The sequence below is a fragment of the Mustela erminea genome, chromosome 5, assembly GCF_009829155.1.
Source record: "Mustela erminea isolate mMusErm1 chromosome 5, mMusErm1.Pri, whole genome shotgun sequence".
NCBI lineage: Eukaryota > Metazoa > Chordata > Mammalia > Carnivora > Mustelidae > Mustela > Mustela erminea.
The window spans coordinates 112781954-112801260 of NC_045618.1; the positions used below are offsets into that span (position 1 = coordinate 112781954).

Sequence of the window (19307 nt, forward strand, 5' to 3'; positions counted from 1 at the left end):
GCTGCTTTTACGTGGGAGGCATGGATCCAGGCTGCAATCCCGTCGACCTTTAGTGCTGTGGGTGTTGTCAGGAGCACTATGTGGGGTCCCTTCCAACGGGGTTCAAGGTTTGTGGCCCGATGTCTGCGAACCCAGACGGTGTCCCCTATTTTGTAGGGGTGTGGCCGTAGTGGGACGTCAAGTTTTTCCTTGTAGGCGGCTGCCAGGGGTTTCCAGATTTCCTGCTGCACCAGCTGTAGAGCTTGCAGATGGGCCTGTATAGAGGGGGAGGGAGCATGAGCAGCGATATCGGGGGTAAAGAAAGTGACAGCGGGAGGTGGAGCACCATAGAGAATCTCAAAGGGAGTTAGGCCATGAGGTCCTGGGGTATTTCTAGCCCGATAGAGTGCTAGAGGTAGGAGTGATACCCAATCTTTAGAGCCAGTTTCAAGCAGTAATTTAGTTAAAGCCTCCTTAATGGTTCTATTCCCGCATTATGGAGGCCTGCTATGAGTAACTGGCGGTAAAGACGTAGGTGAGTCCTACCTGCAGCCGTATTGAAGTCCCAGTCAGGGCGAGTCAGAGGGAAGGCAGCATCTATCTCATTAGGAAGTTGTGTGACCCTTCCATCGTCCCCTGGGACATTCTTTCTGGCCTCTAGAAAAACCTTTTGTCTCTCCTCTGTGGTGAGGAGAGCCTGCAAGAGCTGCTGACAATCATCCCAGGTAGGCTGATGGGTAATTAAGATAGATTCAATTAAGGCGGTTAGGGCCACAGGGTCCTGTGAAAAGGAAGGGTTATGAGACTTCCAGTTATATAGATCAGATGCAGAAAAGGGCCAATATTGGAGGCTTCCTGGTTCCCTCCCCTGACGCAAGGGTAGGAGCCTGGAAGCTTCTTCTTTTTCCGGTCTTTGTCGGCCTCTAACTCTGCCTGCGATTGGAGATGGCGAAGGGTCAGGATTTGGTTCCCCTATGGGGTTTGGTGCTGGTCTAAGAGGGCGATAAGGTGGGGGGTCCTCGGTTAGGAGGTCTATCAAAGGGGATTCCTCGGAAGGGAGGACCTGTAATTGTCTGGGGTGTCGCAGAGAGGGGGCATCGTTAGAAGAGGGAGGGTCAATAGGGACCACAGGATATAGGTTAGAAGAGATGGGGGGTTTTGAGGGGTCGCTAGGAGTTGGTGTGGGGAGTGGAGCCGATGGAGCGGAGGGAACTGGGTGAGAGGTAGGGGCTGATGAAGGTGGCGCCGAGGGGTTCAAGGGAGGGCAAGGGGGGACAAAAGGAGAGACCCACGGAGGGGGCTCTTTGACTAGGCTTTCCCAGACTATAATATAAGGCACTTGGTCTGGATGACCTTGAGGTCCTTGATTGAAGATCCGCTCTTTAACCTGCAAAATAACATTGATGTTAAAGGTTCCTTCTGTAGGCCATTCGACCTTGAAGGTGGGCCATTCAGAGGTGCAGAGAATCTGCCATTTTCTTCTTTTGACTTCCACCGATAAGTTGTTGGCTCGGTTCTGAACATCTTTCCAGTGACCTAGAGTGAGGCTTAGAGGTGTGGTAAGTGTTTGCCCCATCTCAAAGTCTAAAATAACACCAAAGACAATAAGTAGGACACACAGAACAAATAACAAAAAGGACACTGCGCGATTTCGGCGTAATACCGACAGGATGGTTTCAGATGGATCAGAAAGCTGTGTGGGACTATGAGCTTCCTTTGTGGCCCACAGATGAATGTATCCCTCGGACAGTTGTGGGGCCCCAAAGAACCGGGCCCCAAAGAGCCTTGGACCGTCCCCCAGGGGAGGAGTTTCAGGTTTCAGATGGCCGCGAGGTGGAGCTATTGACCTTAGTATTTATTTTTTTTTTCTCCCAATGTACGATGTCGCAGACAAGGGGAGGGGGATCTTTCAGGTGCTGTCCTGCTCGCGTCCTTCGCGGGAGCTTAGGAGCGTCTTGGCTAAGGTCTATCCGTATAAACCCTGGACCAGGCTACTCCAAGGAGTAGATGACCGTTATGCCGTATGACGTTCCGCGAGAATCAGGGTGCAGCCCACTCAGACTCCGTAGCCGAAGCCGTGGAGCCGCACGAACACATTCATACAATCAGGCACTCCTCAGATTCAAACGGGTTAGACACCCTCCCATAAGCAGAATGTGATCTTAATCAAGGCGCAATGTGAAAGACACATAAAACAATTAACGAGCCGGCAAAGACAAAAACCTTGCGGTGCACCGTACAGATTCCACTGGCCTACAAAAGGAGTCTCGAGACCTCCTCTCAGTGGACAGATTCCGTCCAGGGCCGAGGGGTTCCTCTGGAACGGACAGGCGGTTTTAACCCTCGGACAGATGAGGAGCCCCAAAAAATTGGGCCCCTCGACACCCTGGAGCGTCCTCCAGGGTCGGCAGGGGAGAAGTCCGAGCTCGTCAGCTCCTTCTCAAGCTGCCTACAGATACAAGCCCTCCTACGCGTAGAGGTACAATTCTAGACAACGGCCGAAAGAGAACACGAGACAGAACAGAAGCAGAAGACGAGGAAACAAAGGGACAGTCTAGGGCTGGCCAGCTAGCTTACCTCCCGGTGGGAGTCCGTTGGATCCCTGGGGCAGGAGTCCGATGATCTCGGTGGGACCTCCAAATGAAAGACCCGCGGATCCCCTTACCCAAGAATCCAACACTGCCACTGGATGCAAACAGCAAGAGGTTTATTGGGACGCAGATACCGGCGGGTGGTCGGCAGCTCCAGCTAACCGAGCACACCAGGCTGGGGTGGTGCAGGATTTTTACAGACAGGTACATACAAGTCCCGGATGGGACGGGGCCGATTGGCTGACAATTTGAACATTTGAAAAAAGGCATACTTGGTGTTAGCGGATTGGCTTTGGAAGACCCGCGAGCGAAGAGAAAGGCGGGAAGGGGAAACAAAGAGGGGAAGTTTGACCTTATTACTCAGCAGAAAGGCATCCTGTCTACGTGACTATGCCTCGGCTATTAGGAGAAGGTATCTTGCTCAAACAGGAGACAAGTGTCATGCCCTAAAAGCCAAGCGGTTACAGAAAGGCAAAAGAGCAGTATGAATTCAACCCTGGGGGAAGGGTCTTTTCATTGTAAGGGGAGGAGGGGTACTCTGACACAACAAAAGAGCAGTTAATTAGTTAACGAGGGGGGGGGGTCTTTCAAGCCTATTTCCAGAGCAAACAGAGGCCTGGTCTCTGAGGGTGAGGGGAAAAGGGTGTGGATGGAGTGTGTAGGATGGAGCTGACCCTCCACAGAAGGAGGCTGAATGCCGACCTTTCCCGAACCTCACTGCTCCTACCCCGAACTCTGAGGATCTCAGAATTCTAAATTTGCACCTGGCCTTCCATTTCATTAGAAAGATATGTTTTTAAAGAAAGGTGACATATTTTATTTACTTCATGCATGAGATTAATTTGACTTTTAAATAATGAAACACGTGGCCTGCGGACCTCCCTTCATACCCTTGATCAGGCCTCCTCAAATGGCAAGACCTGTTTTTAAACGACCAAGGCACAGAAATGTCACCAATACTGCCATCTTGTGGTGAGGTCTACTATTACCATTTCCAAGGTGCCCAAGTTCCCTAGCGGTCATCCACAGGTTCAAGGGCTTAGCAGCTCTGCCTGGGACAACAATGTTCAAAATCATACCACTGAACCTTTGGGAGGTTCTAAAATGCTTTATGTGACACTAAAGAGATACTAAATTATATTCAGCATAGTTTTCTTCAAAATTAGCAATTTTGCGTGGTGCACAATGATTTCTCATATTTATACAGTGTTTTATAGTTTATAAAGTATGTTCATGCACAGCTTCATAGCTGAACCTCACAGCCATGCTTTGGGTCCCATGGAAAATGGAATCTCTCTTTTTTTTTTTTTTTTAAGTTTTATTTATTTATTTGACAGAGAGAGACACAGCGAGAGAGAGAACACAAGCGGGGGAGTGGGAGAGGGAGAAGCAGGCTTCCTGTTGACCAGGGAGCCCAATGCAGGGCTCAGTCCCAGGACCCCTGAGCTGAAGGCAGATGCCCAATGACTGAGCCACTCCTGAGGCGCTCCTGAGAATGGAAACTCTTAATGTTCATGGCTTGCCCCAGCCTGTCCAGCAAGTCAAGGGCTGGTCTCATCGTATTAGAAACATCTCGCTCTTAACCAGAATGAGGGTTAGGCAGAAAATCAATTTCCTTAACATGAAAAGAACAGAGTGGTTACATTTTAGCAAACTGGAACCTTAGGGATGATTTTCCTTAATGCTCCCAGGCAAAGATAAGGGAGAAGTGATTTCTGAAAAGGTATTCTAATCATTCAATAGCAGAAATTTATGACAATTTTTTTATTATTATTCACAACAAAGAGTATTTAGCAAGGGTTGACTCTCTGACATTTCCATTATTTCTCAAACAGCATTGCACACTTCCTTTCCTGCTCTGCAAGCAGCAGGCCATAGGACGTACCATAAAGATGTGGCCTTGAATCTGGGCCCGAGGGGTTAACCTTCACGGATGCCTGCAGCGCAGCAGAGCCCTGAGGGGATCTGAGATGCTAGGAGGACTTTTAATTCCAATCTGTCAGAGATTAACATATTCTCCAGAGATGGCTGTGAAGACAGTTTTCTCCCAACAATCCAGTGGTGAGCTGGGGATTTTACTATGATTGGGACTGACACACACAGCTGAATTTCCATACAGCTGGAAAGACAGAGAGGAAATTCAGGGAACAAGACAAGGAGCTGGAAGCAGCACTTTTGTTCAATTATACTTTTCTCGGAGATCAATAGATGCTTCAAAGAGGTCTACTGAGGGGGGTGTTTGTGTGGCTTTGACGAAGCAGTTGTGCTTCTCGCCTCTGGGAGAGCCAATCTGAGCCACTCCAGAGATGCCTTTCCAACTTTTTGATCATGCATGATGTGATTTGTGGGAAAATAGTTTACTTTGCCTTTCATCATGAACTTCTGGGTTATGCAATGAGCTGGGGGACCACACTTATCAGATCCAGCCTTGCCTCCAGAGCCCCAGATTCATTCATTTATTCATGCATGCATTCGATAAATGTTTATTGAGTCCCATGTATGCTGCGGACATTCCGCTTGCTATTGAAATGGTAAGACTTGACCTTGGCCACGTGGCAGTCACAGGTTCAAGCTGCTGGGGATTCAGCTTGCAGCGGGGCCAGGAAAGGCTTTTCAGAAGAGATGCTTGAGTCAGGTTTTGAAGGACCAGGGCCAGTTAGACAATCGCAAAAGAAGGAAGGGAACCCAGGCTGGTTGACACCAAACCCACATTCTAAGCTGCAGGCCCCACGGCCTCCTGGGAATTATTCTGACAGAGGATGTCTCTCAAGAAGGGACTTCACCAAGAGAAGCTCTGTTCCTAGAGCCCCCACCCCTCGAACAGTACTAAGACTGTCGTTTACACAAATGGCAAAGGGAGGAGGATGGGGAGGCGAAACAGAAACTGGCTTGGGAAACCCAAGAGACCCCAGCAGAGTCTGGCATTTCCTGCTGATCCTTGCCAGCAGGGGGCAGAGCAGAGCTCTTTGAGGAGGTAGACTACACCCTTTGGGGGAGAAGGGCCCTAAAGGTAAAGTGAGCCAAACCCCCTCCCCAGGAAGGAAGGTTACACCCCTTGTTATTGTCTTCACAGTGCTTATTAATTTCTGAAATGTTACTGTTCATCTGTTTACACAGTCACTTATTAGATTTCTCTCCCTTTCTAGGACATCTGCTTCATGAGCGAAGGCCTGGCCTGTCTTGTTCTCTGTTGTACTGCAAGTGCTATGGTAATGCCCAGTATGTGTTGATTTCTCAATAAATATTTAAAAAATAAGTTAATGAGTATGTGACTCTCTTCTGGGGCATTGAGAAATGGGCACTGTGGGAAAGCGGAGACCTACATTTTGCCTTTTGCTCCGGAAAGAGTATCTTGATGTGTGTTCTGTTCCAGCTTGCATGGTGTGTAGCTAGCAGCCTAGGGGACCACAGGAGAGCTTCCTTGTTGACGAAATACACACCCTGTGTGTACTCCAGGCTGAGTGTTGCTGGGACCAAGTAAGCTGTCAATGCCTGGCCGTGAGGTCAAGGCCAAAGACCAGTGGGGGGAAGAGCAGACCAGGTGGTGAGCCTGCTCCTGCAGCAGCAGACAGGTTGGAAGGCACAGCGGTAGCATGAGATGCCTAGCCCACGAAGGCCATGCTGACCCCACAGGAGCAGTCCGAGGTCCAAAATGGAGTAGAGTGATGAACAAGAAGGTGTGGAAGTCAGAGCAGGGCTGTGGGAAGAGCGGGGCCCATTCCTGGGGATGTGGTCTGGGCCTGAGAAACCTCTGAAGGTCAACCTCTCCCTTGCAGGCATGTCCGTGTCTGACTCCGGAGGTAGCAGTCTGATTCTGACTCACTGTGATTCTGGGACTTGCTTCAAGCTTTAACCTATGTTCTCTCGCACTCAGGGGTTACCTAGATTTTTAAATAAAAATCTAAGAAAAGGATAAAAAAGCTAGTTAGATATGCCATTAAAACAATACTGGTCTAGCCAGTCGGTGATCCATATTGGAGTGTGCTGGAAACCTGATGTGTTGAGAACAAAATGTTGATAGCTTTTTAAGGGGGCTTCAGAGAAGTAGGAAGGAGAACACAGACCACAGGTGCTGCCTTTTGAGAGTTAAGAAGTTTGGGTCACATCTGTGGCTTGCTGGGGGAAATGGTTTCAGTGACCAAGGACACAGAGTCAAAGTGGCAATTTTTATTATTTATTATTTTTCAAAATTTTATTTTATTTAAATTCAATTAATTAACATATAATGCATTATTCGTTTCAGAAGTAGAGGTCAGTGATTCATCAGTTGCATATAACACCCAGTGCTGATTACACCACGTGCCCTCCCCAATGTCCATCACCCAGTTACCCCATTGCCCCAACCCCCCTCCCCTCCAGCAACCCTCAGTTTGTTTCCTGTGTTTAAGAGTCTCTTAGAGTTTGTCTCCCTCTCTGATTTCATCTTATTTTATTTTTCCCTCCCTTCCTCTGTTTTGCTATGCTCCTCTGTTTTGTTTCTTAAATTCCACATATGATAATTATCTTTCTCTGATTGACTTATTTCGCTTAGCTTAATACCCTCTAGTTCCATCCACATCATTGCAAATGACAAGATTTCATGTTCTTGATGGCTGCGTAATATTCCATTGTATATACAAATTGCATCTTTATCCATTCATCGGTCAATAGGCATCTGGGCTCTTTCCATAGTTTGGCTATTGTGGACGTTGTTGTTATAAACTTTGGGGTTCAGGTAAAGAGGCAGTTTTAAAATTTTAAATTTTAAATGTACTCAGCCTCGGAGTGGTATTAGAGTACACGTCAGGGTCTCCCCCCACACCCTGTGCTACATAATTAAAGGCCACATGTGTCTGTGACCATCCCAATGGGCCCAGGAATGAGGGTGTTCCCAGAATGGGAGATTTTTAGTTTTAAAACTGGGGAAGTTCCAGGTAAACCAGGCCAAGCTGGCCCCCCTGTTACCTGCATGGCCAGGGACGTTTATCTTTCTCTCTACACAATACTACCGATCTTTATTTGTTCCCCAGCCCTTCAGCCTCCTTTCTCCTTTCGTCATATTCAGACCTTTGTCTCTGCTTCCCTGAGATAGCCCGATCTCTCCAGGTGTCTCAGGCACCAAGGTTTGACACCATCTGTGATGGCCACTGATGAATGAAATGCGCCCACTGGGGGCTTCGTTACAGCAGAGGATCTTGTCCCTGTAGTATTCTGGGAATGGTCAGTTCAGGTCAGATCAGTCAAGAAAAGGCTGCTGTTATATGAGGAGAGGCGGGAGCTGGGAATGGAGTCTCTAAGTGTGTGGCGGTTAAGTCCAAACCATTGTTCACGTGTCAGGGTTCTGGAAAAGCAGGCTGTTCACTGAGGCATGGGCAGGGCCGGACAAACAGAATCCCCACAGAGGATGCTCGGGTTTTGCCAGATGTAACTGATGGGCCAGGGCTAGCCATCTGCTGACTAAGCACACAAATGAAACAGCAATGGGCTCGTCTGTCTAGATAAATCTTCTCATTAAGATAAGCAAGCATTTAGGAAAGACATTTAAGGTGCCAGTTGCCAGAGAACATTACTACTCTATGCCACAGACGCCATATCCTAGAGGGGATGAAATCTATTTTACCTTCCATCCTGGATGACAGAATCTCTTTCAGTAAAGCCTTTGACCTTGCCTGTCAGGTAAAGGGGAGTAACGGCTTTCCCCTTCTTCCACATCAGAAATAAGAGAGAGGGAGGTGTGTCAAGACGATGTTGGGCAGATCCAGCTACCACTGTGCATTTGTTCTGGCCAGAAGTGGTACTTCTGTTCATGAATCTGCTATCATCCCTTAATGAGACCAGTAAAGCCGCAAAATGTAATCCAGCCGGGTTGGGGGTGGGGTGGGTTTTGAAATCTACTTTGGGGCTTCATTTAACAAATTACTCATGTTCAGAATACCTCCGTAGTTCTAAAAAGTACCTGAATGCCATAGGTCAGCTTTTCCTGCCATATGAGAATCCCTTCCCCTAAATTTCAAACTTACTATGTGAATGAAAAGGAGTTGGAGGTTTTCATAAATTATAGTCTTATATAGTCCATAAATCCTGGGTGAACGCGCACACACACACACACACACACACACACACACGTGCATACGCACTCTTACTTATAAGGAACTTCTAATTTAATGCTCCTAAATCAAAGCCGTCATGTTCGGTTGATCAAGTTTCTGTAGATGAAGCTAGTACTTTAAAGTTATATAGGTTTTTTTCTCTAATAACAGAAACATTGCTATGTTCATGGAAAATAACATAAAAAGAGAAATAATGAAGGGGACATCTGTTCTTTGCATCTGTCCTGTCTCTCCATAACATCCTAGAAAGACATTGCGACACTCACACAGCCCTGCCTGCTCTGCCTCAGGCGGAATCTGAATCTCCCACACCTCAGACAGTGATTGGTCCAGGGCGGAGCACCTGATCCAAGCAGAGCCAATCAGAGCCCAGTTTTGATCACTGGGAGTAGGAGAGTTCTCCCTTTTCCTGGGATTCTTAAGGTTTCCTCTAGTTGTATTGCTGCTACTTCAGAGCCTGCGCAAAGATGAAGAAAACAAGCAAATACAGCTAAGGGATTGTAGCTGTTGAATAGTGATGCCCAAAAATGCAGGTTCACCTGGAACAACTTTTTTTTTTTGAAGGTTTTATTTATTTGACACAGAGAGAGAGTGAGAGAGAGAGAGAGTGAGCACAAGCAGGGGGAGCAGCAGGCAGGCAGGCAGAGGCAGAGGGAGAAGAAGGCTCCTCCTGAGCAAGGAGCCCATTGTGGAGCTGGATCCCAAGACCCTGGGATCATGACCTGAGCTGGAGGCAGCTGCTTAACCAACTGAGCCACCCAGGCGCCCCCACCTGGAGCAACCTTACTTGGAAATAGAGTCATCACAGATGTAGTTCGTTAAGATGAGGTCACACTGGATTAGAGTGGGCCTCAGTGACTGGTGTCCTTTCCAGAAGGAAAAAAGAAAGAAAGAAAGAAGAAAGAAAGAAAGAAAGAAAGAAAGAAAGAAAGAAAGAAAGAAAGAAAGAAAGAAAAGAAAAGAAAAGAAGAAAGAAAGAAAAGAAACTATGCAGAGACAAACCAAGGAGTATGACATGTGCCATTAGAAACGGAGATTGGAGTGATGCATCTCTGGGGCCAAGGACAGCTGGCAGGAACCAATAGCTGGGACAGACAAGGAAGCATCCTCCTCCAGAGCCTTCAGAGAGAGCATAGTTCTACTGGCACCTTGATTTTAGACTGCTGGCCTCTAGAACTGTGAGAGAAAACATTTGGGTTTTGTGTGTTTTTATTGTGTAACATATACATAATACAAAACTTGCCATTCTGTTCTTAAGTGACAGTATGTATATTTACAACGTTGTGCAAAATGTCTGTTCTTTTAAGCCACCGAGTTTGTGGAACTTTATTAGAGCCGTCATAGGAAACAAATACAGAGATATATAGAGGAAAAGAGTCCTGATGATATTGTTTGAATCCCTGGATCCAGCCATGCCTGAATTCCCCTGGACTCACTGATTTGAGGCTGTAAATAGCACTTATCTGCTTCAGTTATTTTTTGAATGGGATTCTGTCACTTCAATTAGAGAAATCCTGATAAATAAAAATGTTTTTTATCATTCCATAAATGAAGGTACTGACACTTCAAGAGGAGCTGCCTCATTGAGTTATTCTAGCCCTTTTGTTCATCCACTTAGTTCATGATTCCAGTTCCCTTATTATGTTAGTACCCATATCCAGTTGGGTATCAGCAAATAATAAAATATTTTGGAATATGAGCCAACTCCAAAGACAAAAAATAGGCAACAGCTTGCAAAATTACAGCCAGATTAGAAGCCTCATTAAAATGCTAGGTAGGGGTCGGTAGAAGTGAGATGAGGATCAGAGAGTAAGGGAAGAGAGTGTGGTGTGTCTCAGAGAACTACCCAGAAAACTCCTCCATACACACAGCTGTTCCAAGGCAGCTCTAGGTCTTCCTTCTAAGGGATGAAATTGATGATGCATGGCAAACAATTAATTTCTGCTAAATACCAGCTAGTTAATAAAAAATATTTTCAAGTCCAGGACAATCCCAAGAAGAATGTACTTATAAATGGCACTGATATTTAGCCAACCAACCATGTCCATTGTAACATTTGAATTTAATGGGACTGGTTGCTTTATATTAATTAACTGCGGATTGATTGCTGCCTGTATTTGTTGAGATTTCACACAGGTGATTATTGAATAATGGGAGAGCTGTTAAAACACGTGCCATGATTTCTCTTAGAGCTTGGTGATATTACACAGGAAATGAACAATTATGCTAAAGAAGAGTGAAATGGAGTAAAGAAAATAGGGTTTGGCTATACAGGGAGGCCTGGTCAAATCACTGCCTGGAGCTAAGTCACAGCACTGGTAGACGATGAGTGGCCAAAATGGGTTATATCTTGTCTTCATGGACACTGAGGGCTCTCAGCTATGGGTGGGACAGGTGAAACCAGAAATAGGCTAATGGCCAGTTATTGGGCCACCACCCAATAAGACTGTCATTCATCCTGTGAGCCAAGAATAGTGAATAGTTCCAGCCTCTTACCTCGGTCTGGTGGAACATGGTGTGAATACAGTCAAGGTCACAGACTCAAGATGGGATTTGGAAGAAGGAGTAGGTCCAAGACGAGGCTCCCCAACTGAAAAGCCGAGTGACTTTGGGCACACCGCTCATCTTCATTAATCCCCAGCTATAAAATGGGGATGGAAAATGGGTTCTCAAAAGGCCAAGATATTACAGTGTATATGGTAAGATTTGTGGAGCCCTAGAATGCTGTTCAGCTTGTTCTTGAGGGCCAGGTGGAGATGGCTCCAAGCCACAGACACAGACCACTGCCCGTCTAGGCCTGGCCTGCCTCCTGCACATTCAGTGCCTTCAAGCTGCCACTAGAGGGAAAGCCTTTAGCAGGGTCAACAGCAAATTAGGATTTGTCAAAACTCTCCATTCTGAAGTTTCCTGTGTGATATGACCTCTTTTTATCACAACTTGGCTTTATCCACAAGGTTTGGTTCTGTCTTCCTCTGACTCCAAGCTGGGCCCTTCTGGTTTCGGATCCACCTTGTCCCTGACTTCAGGTTCCTGGCTCTCTCCTCAGAATGGCTGACACAGTCCTAATTCAGTTCTGTTCCTTGGATGAGGACCTAGTCCAATGCTCAGTCCCCCACTGATAACTCAGATAGGCCCTGGGTTCTGTTTCTGCCAAGTCTTATCCAAAGCTTGGACAGACAAGAGCACATGGGAAGGCTCAGCCTGAACTCCTCCCTGCTGCTGGAGAGGGAGCTCCACGTTGGCCCCTTGCTGAGAGTGATCCAAAAGACTTCAGAAGAGCCGGTGATGGTGGGGAAAGGGATTGAAACATGGCGGGGGGTGGGGGCGTAAGTGGGAGGCTTGCCGGGTCCTGCAGAGCCACATGACTGCCCACGCCTCCAGATCTGAGTAACCTGCAGGATTGCAAATGTGGGAGGATAACCCACATTTCCTGACCCAGATTCTGTAGCCAAGAGTATCTGTTCACATGGCCAATTAAAGGCTCGGAAAATGACATCCATCTTCACACAGTGGTGGGTGTTTGTCTGAGCCCCACACCAGGGTCTCAGCTTTCTGAGTCAGGTCACGTTGCCTGTGTCCTCATCTCCTCCCCAATCCCTGGGACTCTGCTCCTCCACCTCTGGGGAAATGTGAATTTTCATCAGACAGGAAGGCTTGAGTCGTCAACTGTGAAATTGCTCCCTAAACACCTCCAATTCCTAGTCATAGGCAGTATTTAATTTACTTTTAATATTACATATTTTTTTTAAGTGCCACAAAGCTAAAACTCAGCTAAAGAAGGGTTTATGTCAACCCTCATTTGGAATGTATTTTTGAAAAATTACCTTGAGGATCTGAGCTGTTCCTTTCCAGACAGCTGTGGGGTCCCTTGTTTGATGCTGAGCAGTTTGCTATAAATTAAAGTAACATCATATCCCACTTTTAGGTGATTCTCTAGTTATTTCATGTTTGTATTCACTTGTGGATTTTAAGATCCTTACAAAGAAGGGGAAGAGAACTCCTTTTAGGAACACCTGTGAGCTGGCTGTGGCTCTTGGTTAATCCTAATCACAACCCACAAAGGGGGTTTTATTGTCCCCATTTCCAGATAAGTGAGGTTCATAAAGTTGAATAATTTCCCCTGGTCACAGAGTGACCCAGACTCAACCCAGTGCTGTTTGACTCTTGCCTTTATTTCTTTGGCTTGAGCCTTCATGCCTAAAACACATTGTTGCTTCCTAAATGTTGGCGAAATAATTAACAGCAAGATTATCCCGTTCTTGGCCAGTTCTGGGCAGCACCCCATAAATACCCCCGTTCACAGAGACTTTAGCAGCAGAACTCTGTAGGTGAGGCTGGTTTGCCACAACCTCCCCAAAACAGGAAAAACTGGGCTCCTAATGGGGACTCTGGGGTACAGCAGAATCCCAAACCCCTTGGTAAATCCTCAAGGAAAGAATCAATGATTTTCCATTCAACTGGCCATCTTCGAAATCTCTAGCGATTATGGATCCTGTGAAGTACTTGGGGAATTCTCTTTTCACTGAATTAAAAGAAAAAGCACCCTGTGATCAGGAGTTATGTTTGATCATTGAACTTGATCTTTGCCTGTTTCTTACTCGGAAGCTTTGCAGGAGCTGTTACTTGGGTAGAGGGGGGCCAGAGGCCTCATCTGAATCTTGATGAAATTAACAAGCCCCATGCTGGGTGGTGAGATTGAATCAGGGCCAAGGTGAGGCTTAGGACCCAGTCCGGGCTATACGCTGGGCCATGATTTCCTGTCAGGTATCTGCTAAGGCTAGATTTGCTAATACTGTGTAGTTTTAAATAATGTTTGTGTTTGTACAATGTGTCAGCAGTGAACAAAATGTTCTCTTGACACTGATCCTCCCTCAAAAGTATATATTATAAGCAAAATACATGGATTAATCCATCTGTCTGAATTCATACATCTCCATTGGTTTAGACGTAGGACACTGTGCTAGAGGCTGAGCCGGAGAGAGAAGTGTAGTGGATAGGCTACTCCCGCAGGCGGCCCAGAGTACCAGTGGGAGATAAGATGTGGTCTCCATGAACAAACACCAGACTGGCAAATGCCCATATCTGCACACCAACACCCACACCCTCAACATCACTATAGCTCATTGACCATTGTTTTGGAGAAAATGGGAGCAGGAAGTGGAGGAAAAGGCAGTTGGGACAAATGGAAAAGGCTTAGGGAAGCTGGGACTGTCTGGTTCCAACCTTCACTCTTTCTCTCCTGGGGCTGCTGCCCCATCCTCAACCCATGTCCCCGACTGCACCTGCACTGGAGTCATCTCAGCCTTTCTCTGCCCAAAGGCCCCCTCATCAATAGAATGAAGTCCAAGTCCCATAGTGTGCCTTGAAGGCTCTCTGTGATTGTCCCTTACCCATGGCAGCTAATCTCAGTGCCCCAGTCTCTTAGGAACCCACCTTCCCATCACTCTGGCTCCAAAGGTAGCACAGCAGATCTGGGCTGGAACTCCAACCCTTTGAATCTCACCCCCAGGCGAGTGACAAATCTCTTCCCCCTTGAAGCCTTCACTCCCACCACCAGAGAGAGAACCCTCTCCTCTGTACCCACTACTTGTCATGCTGTGCTATCATCATCAAGCTGCCTTCTTGGGGGGTAAGCTTCTTGAAGACAGGGCCTGGCCATTGTTTTATTTCCAGTGCTTATTCCAGAGCCCAACCCACAGCAAGTGCTCAGTAAGTGGTTGCTGAGTTGAATATGATGGTTTAAAAATAGGATTTGTAGGCTAGCTTAGGCAACGGCAGCATTTGTAACTTTTCCCCTTATGAACAGAGATTATTCCATTGAACTTTTAGAACTCATTTAAAAGTTGTAAAAGTGAAAAAAGTACATGAATAGGATGGATGACTGCCCTGAAACTTCAGAGAAAAGGTAAATTACTGTGACCAAAGTTTCTCAGAAAAGGCTTTGTAAGGCAATGGGAATTTACTTACCATTTATTGAGTGCCTGTTGTGTGCCGGGCCTTGTGTCAGGTGTTTTGTTTAAAATATGAATTTTTAAAAATGGCTCCTGAAGAAGACTCCACAGCTGGTGAACCAAAGAGATAGCACAGAGACAGGTCGTTAAAGTGCAATGTGATAAGTATTCCAATAGTCGCTGTTTAAGTTTGGAGAGTTGACATAAAACATGGAAAAACCATTGGATTTGAGGAGTTGTACCTCCTGTTTAGGACAAATCCAACCTACTCTGGTTAAAAATTCTTTCCTTTGGTTCCTTGGGATTAGTGATCATTTCAACTCCTGGATGATATTCACTAACTGGGGCCACCGTTATCGCTCATCTGTTTCATTTTAATATTCATTTGTTCTGTGCATGCTGCCATGAAGGAGAATCCAACCAGCCTCCATGCAGGAATATCTAGAACATCTCAGGTTCCTCCAGGCTCTCAGGGACAGGTGCACAAGCTCGGACGATGCCAAGAGCTCACCCAGAGAAGACGGAACAAGAAAGGTCATTGAGTCCATCTGTTTCCATTTGGTATTGTTTCTTCCCCACTCACTGCCTGCAACACACTAATACGATGAATTCACTCTCCCATTCCAAACTTCTCTATCTATTTTCTGAATCTAGGCTAAAGAATTCAAACTTAACCCTGTTAGTGTGGAAAGTCCCAGAAATTTTTTGAGCAAAGATCTGACATGATAAAAAATGGTCTTCTGGGAAGAGAATCTGCTGTTAGTGCATAGTTGGGAAACTCTTATAAAGAGTCTAGTTGATCACAGTGGTGAGAAACTAGGCTAAAGTCATGGTAGCTGGGGTAGAGATGGTATTCATTCTTGGTCTGTATTAAATCCTTGACTAGTAACCCTCGGACTGCCTTTTGGACATTATAAATTAGACTGGGCTCTCTTTAAGTTAGTTACCTCTCCTGTTATAATTGGTCATTTATTTGTCTCTATCACTAGAACATAAGTCCTCTAAGGCCAACCACTGGTCTATCTTGTTTATTACTAGCTCCCCAGAACCTAATATTAATACCATAGATCTTCAGGACATATTTGTTGGTGGATCCCTGACTATATAGGATTGTGAAGAGAGTCCTGGAAAATGTCCCTTTTGGAAATCACAACTAAACTGAAAGAGAGACCTAAATTTACAGATGCTCAAAGCCCATCAAGCCCCCATTTTCATCAGCAAGCTTTAAGCTAGGCTCTCATTAAGCTGAAAAGCAGACAAGTCAGGCAAATTTGGCTTTTGCTGTTTTAATTTTCTCTTCAGTGATTTTAGCCTCATGGCCCTTTGTAGATCACAAAGTTTGACAACTCGTCTCCTTGCCTGTTTTGGATGTTAATTATATCTTTGTTTCTAATGACTTCATGGTTCCCATGAGGGCATTTGCCAGGGCTCTGGCAAGGGGTCCAAGGAACAGGCTGGCGAGCAGTGTTATTGCCACACTGCATTCTCTGCTTGGACCCTCAAACAGTTGGCCAGTTTCCCAAACATCCAAAGTCTCCTTGTGAAAAAAAAGAAAGAAAAGAAGAAGAAAAACACTTGACCCATGTTGGCATTATAGCTCAGTCCCTAAGAAAGCAGCCATTTTTAAAATATTAGAGTCATCCATTAATTTTTATTAAGACTCCACTTCAAGACTTGCCACCCCGAGGCTACAGAAGTGAATGTTGGAGGAATCATGTGTGGCACGATAATACCAGTCAACTGTTGGATCCTTGCTCTGGGCCGGCTGCTTTGCAAGCGTTCTACCTCCTCAATCATGAAAACAACACTCGGAGTTTAGGTATTATTATTATTATTATTATTATTATTATTATTACCCTCCTTTTACGTGTGAGAAAACGGAGGCTCAAAAAGATTAAATAATTTGTCTAACAGTGTCCCAGCTTGTAAGAGGTGACTCTGGGATTTGAATTTAAGTAGTTGACTCCAAGAAACCCCTCCCTCTTGGCATATCGGGAAGGAGCCCCAGGGCCGCATATTTAATTGGTCAAAATGTGCAAACTTCCCTGGCTGAGGTTCATTTCTACCTAATTAACTACTGGAAACACCCACCTTAAGAAGCCGTCTCACTTATTCAAACCTTCACTTACAGGCAGAGAAGGACTCTTTCCTGCACCTCCGGGCTGGGCTGCTGGGCACCCTCTGAAAAGAGCCTTGTAGCGGGCAGAAGCACTGTCTCCTCCACAGTAGCAGCTGGCCCAGAGGGGAAGCTCCTGGGTGTGAGCCTCAATCAAAGCACTGCTCACCTGGCCCCTGGGTTTCAGATGCTCGAATTTTAGCAGTTAAGGGCCAGTTTTAATCTGCTACATGCTCTCTGCCTTATCCATGGAGTTGACAGGTCACTGCCCAGCAAAAAGCCTTCGGTGGCTCCCTACTGCTCATCAAAATGCCCATCTCTTTTTTTTTTTTTTTTAAAGAATGCAATATGACACACACCAGAAATTTCATGAAACATGTATGTCTAGATTATAAAATAATTACAAAGCAACCATCCATGTCAACCCGTGCCATCAAGCCATAGAGTGTTGGGTCTAAGAGACAATTATGAACACCTGCGGACATCACAGAAAGAAATCATTAGGCTTTATGACCCTCGTGGTGCAAGTGCCCAACTCCACTGAAAAAGAGTCTTCCCATCAGCACTGAACCCAAATCTGAGCAAGATCTATACTGAATTGTCAGTTTATACAAAATACAAGGGGCAGAGGAACAAGAAATGTTCTAGAGAGGCAGTCAGCAAAACCCAGACTTAGGGAAACTCTGGAGGACAAGTGGTGTAGTTCCTTCAACACCAAGGTACAAGGGAAAAAGGAGAGGAGGAAAGTACTTACAGGACCTGTCAACCTCGTTCGTGTCCTGGTTTGAGCAAGACAGCCATAAAAAACGCTATGAGACAATTGGGGGCTGATTGCAGACTTGATGACATGAAGGAAATTGTTTTAAGTATAATTGCATTGTGCTTATATTAAACTAAAGAGTCTTTATTTATTGAAGTGTGTTTCTAGGGAATGTTATGCTTTCTGAGATTCGAGTGGAAATGATCCCATAAAGGTTATAGTGGGGAAGTGGGTGGGGATTTCTGTGAGGCCATGTGTGGAGGTTTGAGGCTGGGTGAGGTACCCATGGGAGAGTCTGTTATACTATTCTCTCCACTTTTGTATGTTTGAAAACATCAATAAAAAAAAGAAGTTCTCTAAGGTGCAATTCAATGCCTCACAAACCAAAGGTAATCTTTCTCCCTGCAGTTCATTCCCAGGCTCTTTGTTCTGGAAACACTGCACAGCTTCTCCACATTTGTGTTTCTCTGCGCCCTTCCATTTCCTCCTTCCCCACTGCTTGTCAGTACCTTGGGGACAAAATCTTTGTCCTTGTGTTCCCTCCTGGTGCCCAGCAAAGTGCCTGGCTGGCAGGTATTCAATAAGCATTTAATGAATTAAATGGAAAAAGACTCCAGAATGCAACAGAAAGATTTTTTTTTAAAAGAATTTATTTATTTATTTGACAGAGAGAGAGATCACAAGTAGGCAGAGAGGCAGGCAGAGAGAGAGAGGAAGAAGCAGGCTCCCCACTGAGCAGAGAGCCTGATGCGAGACTCCATCCCAGGACCCTGGGATCATGACCTGAGCCGGAGGCAGTGGCTTAACCCACTGAGCAATCCAGGCGCCCCAATAGAAAGATCTTTAACAAAACCCCCAGCTGCCCACACCTCAGTAAGGCGCTTGCCCTCCACCCCACCTCAGGCAGCCGATGGCCCCGGAAGTCCTTCCTGGCGGGGGGGCGCCTCCCCGCCGGACAGCAGAGTCCTCAGGGAGGTTGCCTTCCATCTTCGTCCTCTCTGGCTTTTCTCTCTGCCTGCCGGAAACCAGTGAGAAAGTCCTTAGTGTTTGAGGAAGATTGGGCGTGTTAATGCCTACCAATAAGCATTAACGCTCTAGGAGATTGGAGATAATTGTGACCGAACAAATTATCCTAGAACAATGCTGAGTGCTAGCAATTGCCTGGGACCATCTTTAGCTTCCTGCCTAGAGCGCCCCAGCAGAGGGGCTGCTCTGCGGGCATCAGGCATCGCTGCATTCCAGGAATCCCATCCTCTGTCACCATTGCTTGGTCACCATCATTTCTTTCCCTTTTCATTATGATTATCAGTTACCATCATTGGCCACTCTTTCTCCGTGTCATTATATGCCATTATATTTAGAACAGCTGAGTATTTTACAGTTAAAACAGGCGTTTCTAGGGGAGAAAACCATCCGAGAATCACAGTGAAACAGGCACTGAATTAAGTTAGAAGTTGGTGTTTTTAATTTTTTTAATTTTTTTTTTTAAAGATTTTTTATTTATTTATTTGACAGACAGAGATCACAAGTAGGCAGAGAGGCAGGCAGAGAGAGAGAGAGAGGAGGAAGCAGGCTCTCCGCGGAGCAGATAGCCGGATGCGGGGCTCGATCCCAGGACCCTGGGATCATGACCTGAGCCGAAAGCAGAGGCTTTAACCCACTGAGCCACCCAGGCGCCTCAATTTTTTTTTTTTAAGATTTTATTTATTTGACACAGAGAGAGAGACAGTGAAAGAGGGAACACAAGCAAGGAGCCCCATGTGGGGCTCAATCCCAGGACCCTGGGATCATGACCTGAGCCAAAGGCAGACGCTTAATGAC

General features: G+C 46.0%; 1 long non-coding RNA gene across 1 annotated transcript in view; it reads right to left on the reverse strand.

Moving 5' to 3' along the window:
• Positions 1-18244: 18244 nt before the first annotated feature.
• Positions 18245-19307, reverse strand: part of LOC116590022 — a 34011-nt gene continuing 32948 nt past the window's right edge. Inside the window, exon 3 of the long non-coding RNA XR_004285492.1 lies at positions 18245-18501. This is a non-coding gene — a long non-coding RNA (uncharacterized LOC116590022). The remainder of the gene's footprint in view (positions 18502-19307) is intronic.